Source organism: Tupaia chinensis, unplaced genomic scaffold (assembly GCF_000334495.1).
Source record: "Tupaia chinensis unplaced genomic scaffold, TupChi_1.0 Scaffold000111_1, whole genome shotgun sequence".
Taxonomy (NCBI): domain Eukaryota; kingdom Metazoa; phylum Chordata; class Mammalia; order Scandentia; family Tupaiidae; genus Tupaia; species Tupaia belangeri.
This window is the reverse complement of record NW_006159575.1, coordinates 634700-640464: the sequence shown is the minus strand read 5'-3', so window position 1 is coordinate 640464 and position 5765 is coordinate 634700. Positions and strand designations below refer to the sequence as shown.

The following is a 5765-nucleotide window of genomic DNA, read 5'->3' as shown; positions in this document are numbered from 1 at the left end:
AGAAAACAGAAGAAGAGGGGGAAGAAAAGACAATAAAAAAATTATATTTTAATTTTAAAAATAATAACTGTATGGTGTATATGCACACCATGCAAGAGCAATGTTTCACAGCTCAACTTCAGTAGCCCTCTCAGAAGAGCCTGGGTTTCTGTCTCCCCTAAATGATAAGGAGGAAAGACAAGACTAGTAAGATAAAGGAGAGGCTGAGATCCCAGAGAATACTTTAAAAAAAATTTTTTTTAATTAAAAGACACAGGGAGACACAGAAAGAGAGAGAGATGGAGGGATACAGAGGTTGCCCTATGACTCTAGAAATGAATCTAGAGGTTGAAGTCTCAGCAGAAAATCTTTATGTTTAGTCCCTGAAAGCAATATTTCACAGCTCAGAATCAGTAGCAATCTCAGAAGGGACTGGGTTTCTGCCTGGGTTTCCCTCTGGTATTTTTTTAAAACATGCTGTATATCATATCTCACACACACAAGAAATAGACCATAACTGCCCCCGGTGCTGGCAGGCACAGAGTCCTGAACCCCAGGGAACCAGAAGCTTTAGCTGGACTAAGGCGGAAGTATGGGCTTAGGGTAGTTAAAACCATGCCTCTAGTGAAGTTTAGTTTCTAAAATATTACTCTCCCACTACCCCTGAACCCCAAGCCAGCAGCCCAGTAGTAGTCTATCTTGCATTCCAGCAGAGACGGCTGGTGACGGAAAGAGAGTGTCTTGCTATCTCTTACTGCTCCTCCAGGTTTCTTTGCAGTTACTGACAGGGCTGCTGGAAGGGCCAGGAGGGCTAGCAGTTGTGTGATTGTGCTGACTTCGAGCTATTCGGGTGCTGGATCAACAATAGGAGGTCCAGATGGGGAGCTGTAGGAGTGCTGTCTTTCTGCACCGCCTTGCTGGGTGCCTGCTCCGGGTTTGTTCACTGAAGTTGGAAGCTTGGAATAAACCAGATAGAATTCTCCAGTTTCCTGCAGATCACCTCCATGGCCAGTGTACTGTGTCAGACAACCTTTGAACACTGAGGCATATCTCTTGTTGAGAATGTCTCCAGGCTGGGTCAAGTTGCACACATTGTCCCAGATTGAGATAATTATGCTTCTGTTTTGTCTGCCACTTTGCAGGTCCAAACCTCGTGCCTGTTCTTTGTTTCTGTCACGGCCTGTCTCCAGCACATTGAAAATACGATTCAGGTTCTTGAGCCAGAGCTCGATATCTTTCATGAAAGTCTCTTGTCACCATGCTGTCCAAGCCTCTGCACCCCATGCCAGACCTTTCTAAACCCCCGACCAGACTACCCAGGTTTCCATGTCCTCCCCTACCCCATAGACCACCATCCAAATTGTTTTAAAGAAAATATATTTTGGGGGGGACCAGTAGTTGGCATAATCACTACGTCGCTGGACTCCCGTGTAGTTGCCTGTGTTTCGAGTCCTAGACCTGGTGGCTTAAACTCACTCTGCATGCATGTGCATGTGTGCCCAAGATCCTGAGTGGAGAAGGGATTGCGGTGTGGCCATCCCCCCAAGGGGTGATTTCTCGCTTTCTGTCGCTCTGTCTCTCTCTGTCTTTCTGGTGAGCACATGCCCCTCATAGCATAAACCTCTCCAAAAAAAAAGAAGAAGAAAAAAGAAAATACATTTTTCTAGATTAAAAACAAACTCCATGTGAATTTGCAAACAACCAGTAAAATGTAAAGAAATGAGAGGGGAAATATTTGCATGACTAGAAAAGAAAAAAAAATCCATATAATGAATCCCAGTACTAATTGTTAGACTGTTTTCTAATCGTTATATGAGGTTGTCAGAAAAGTCATGATGTATTTTTCTGTTTTTCTATGCAGAAATGCATCATGAATTTTCTAACCCACATATCGACACACAAATCTTATTCTTTATAATGTCACAGCATTGAAAAATGTGGAAAGATGATCTTAAAAATGTTATGGGTGGGGAGAGAGGGGAACCAGCAGATGACGGAATGGTTACATCCCTGGACTCCCAAGTAGTTCGCCACAGCTGAAGTCCTGGACCCTGGAGCTTAAAACTCATGCTGAGTTCATGTGCATGCCCTAGATCCCGAGAAGAGAAAGGAGAAGAAGGGACTGCAACGTGGCCATCTCCCCTGGGAGGGGGAGGTGTGATTTTTCACTTTCTGTCTCTCTGGTGAGCACACATGCCCGATAGCAAAAGTCTCTTTTAAAAAAATGTTATGTGGGGGCCGGCAGATGGCGTGGTGGTTGCGATGCTGGACTCCCACAAGTCCGGCACCCAGTAGCCTAAAAAACGCAATGGATAAATAAAGTTTAAAAAAAGAAAAAAATTCTTATTAGAAATAAAAAGTTATGTGGTTTTAGATAATGATTTAAAAGATGGTCAAATTGCACAAATTACAGTAATTTGTATGATAATTTCTAAATACTTGCTAATATTTTGGGCACTAAAGATCATTTATCATATGTGAACCTATTGCAATGCTTAAGCACATTGTGTATAATACATGGTTCACTTTTTTTTTCCTGCTATAGGGCACATGTGTTCACAGGACACAGAAACAGAGAGAGAGAAAAGGAAAGTTAGAAAGCACCTCCTCAGGAGGGATGGTCACACTGCAGTCCCTTCTCCTCTCGGGATTTTGGGCACACATGTACATGCATCTGGGGTGTTTCTCAGGCTGCCAGGTCTGGGACTCAGACTGCACAGCAGTCCGCACGAGATCCCCAGTCTCCGTATTCTCTACATCTTCTGCAAGCCCTGTAAAACATGGTTTCCTTCTAAATACTTTACGAATGTCAACAAATATCAATAGCAACTGCCTTAACAGGTGATCCAGTTTAGGTAAATTAAGTAGAACTGCAAAGGGAAAGCTTATGATTAAGAAAAGAAAAATAGATAAATAAAACAAGCAGTAAAGTTTGTGAATTGAGGACCACAGAAGGTAAGGCTGTTCTCCGAAGGGCCTCATGGGCCCTTTCTCCTTGAGAAGGTCTGCTGCTCATGCTTTGGGGATGTGTTTGCCTCTATATATTCACCACACTTTTGCATACTTAAGGAGCACCAGCTATACCTCATATAGGATCCTAACACTGGGCAACAGGTTTACTTCAAGGAGCTCAAAGGCAAGCCACAAAGACAGACAGGAGGAACTCACAATCACAATGATACTATAGAAAACCCTATAATGGATGTAAGTACAGGAAAACTAGATGTGAAGGAGGCTCTCTTAGGACAACCTTAGTGGTTACAAAACAATTTACCTGCAGACACTGATTTCAACTCTAAATAATGAGAGCCGAGTGAAAGAGAAAGATAAGGATGTTTAAGGTAAAAGGGATGCGCAGCGGCGCTACAGGGGGAAAGACTGCAGTGCATGTCCTGTGATAGGGCTGACAGCTAGATGTACGTGGGGAAGTGACAAGGGATGAGTCTTGTTTGTACAGCTGAGGGGATTGAAATTGGACTTTACCCTACAGGTAAGGAGGAAATTTAAACAGGAGACTGACTTTAAACAAAGAAGAGACAAGCTAAGATTAAGTTTCAAATCCCCCCCCCCAACCCCGAAATGTCTAGGGTAAAGAATCTTTTAAAGAGGAAGAAATTTAAAAAATAAAAAAAAAAATTCTGATCACCTAGATGAGAAATGCTTGACTAAACTAAGGCAGCGGCACCGGCAAAACAAGAAGAGGTACAATAAGGAAGAAATATTTAAACAAAAGAAGCTATCGATTTTAATGGCTGATGTTAATGTGTAAGCTAAAGGTGAGTCTTGGGTGATCTCTTATTTTTTGACTTGAGGAATAGGATGGATAGTAGTTCTACCTATAAAAATAGGAGGTAAAGAGATGAGCTTGGAATTTAATTAACAGTAACTTTATTTTAATGGAATCTCATATTTCATGTCACCCTTAATTTTCCCAATGAATTTCCAACAAGGCTATTATCACTGACTTCATTAAACAATGTGTCAGCCAAATCTTTATGCCGAGATTCTGTAGTAAGCATCTCCAAATGTGCAGGGTGAAACATTTGTGGATTTATGGAAGAGAATTGCTGTCAATAATAGGATTGTCCTAGTTAAAAAGAAGATATAAAAATTTTAAAAAAAACTTTTCTTGCTTTTTCTTTTTGCATAGTATATACACTTAGGCTCCAAATATAGTCACATTCTTATCTGGAAGGATTTGAGGTAGAAAATTCTTCAATCAAAATTACTTATTTCTCTAACACTGTCATAAGTTTGTGATTGTTTTGTCACAATGCTGAATTTTCCAAGCAACAAAGCCAAAAGGTTACTAAACATGAAGATGCCAACTGTTCTTCTTTCTTTGTTGAATTTCCTCTTGGAGCCGTAAACAGACACCCTATTCCCTGAAATCTTGTCGTTATCAGTCAGCTTCTTTGATACCATACTTCATACCATATGCTTCTCTAGTAAGTTTACTCAATCATTCTAAAGGGCAACATCTATTTCTTTCCCTTCTGCTCAAAATCTTTGCACTCTATAAATTTATGTGACAATCTAAGAGCTAAGAAAAACAGCAATCAAAACTCTTTACAAATGAAACAGGCTCATGAGAAGTAAATGAGAATCTACCTGTAATTGTGCACTACAACAAATAGAGGCACGGAGGTTTTTAAGAACAGAGTTACAACAATAATTGCTAATGATATGTGAGAGTAAATCCCAAACAGTCCTGACAATTATTTCACATGGAAGACACAATTTCTTAAAATGAAGTAAAAATGAATAGATGGACCTTAAACATAATATTGAGCCCCCCAAAACGGCAAGAAATATTGCATGTAACTTGTTTCCACTTACCGAAATATTCAAACTATATTGTCTAGGAATGCATGCAGAACTTGTTAAATAATGAAGACAAACAAGGGCATTTTGATCACAGAAGTTAATACAGTGATATCCTCTGGCTAAGATGAGATATCTTGGAAGAGGGACTTTTTAAAAGCAATTGATGTTCTATTTTTTGACCTGGGATGTGTTACAGAAATGTTTGCTTTATAACAATTCATTATACTGTAATTTGATGTATTTGCCTTTGTGTCTTCTATTTCATAATAGAAAGATATTTTCTTAATTAAACAAATAAAAGAACAAAGCATAGGTAAGTGTTTTTTATATGAAGAAAAACATTTCTTCATACTGATTGTCATCAACCTGTGAAAATTTCTTACCTGGCAAGTTAAGAGTAATTTGTTAGAGCAATTTCAATAGAGCCATTCAAGGAAAAAAAAATAGATAAAGCCCTGGGGAACAATATACAACAAAAGAAAATGAGTCAAAGAGTTTTCCATTTTTCTGAAAAATATTTCTTGCATGAGCATTTTTCAAAAATAAAAAAGCAAGAGCCTGAAATTTTACAAGGTTATTAAATTCTCAACAATAAATGTGTCAATCTCTGTTTAATTCTATTAACCTCAAATTGCTAAATTTCAATTTCCTTACCAGAAACTCCTCTGAAACAAAATAGTTGTTGACTAAATGTTAAAGGGCATATTATACTTTATGCATTTCCTATAAACCACTGTTATTATAAGTTTGAGTCAAAGTGTGTTGTATGTCTTTGCTATTTTCACTGCATTCTATATCAAGCAGTTTACAGTAACATAACCAATAAATCTAGAATTACTTTCATCAAAAATTGCATTAATGGTACAATAAAATATATATAAATAAATAAATAAAACACCAGAGGGAAAACACCAAATGTTGATCTGGGTACTTTAGTTTGTCCTTCTATCACCACCAAT

General features: G+C 38.7%; 1 pseudogene; it reads right to left on the bottom strand.

Annotated features, from left to right (window-relative positions):
• Positions 1–723: 723 nt before the first annotated feature.
• On the bottom strand, positions 724–4404 carry LOC102502748 (SOSS complex subunit B1 pseudogene; annotated as a pseudogene).
• Positions 4405–5765: the final 1361 nt, after the last annotated feature.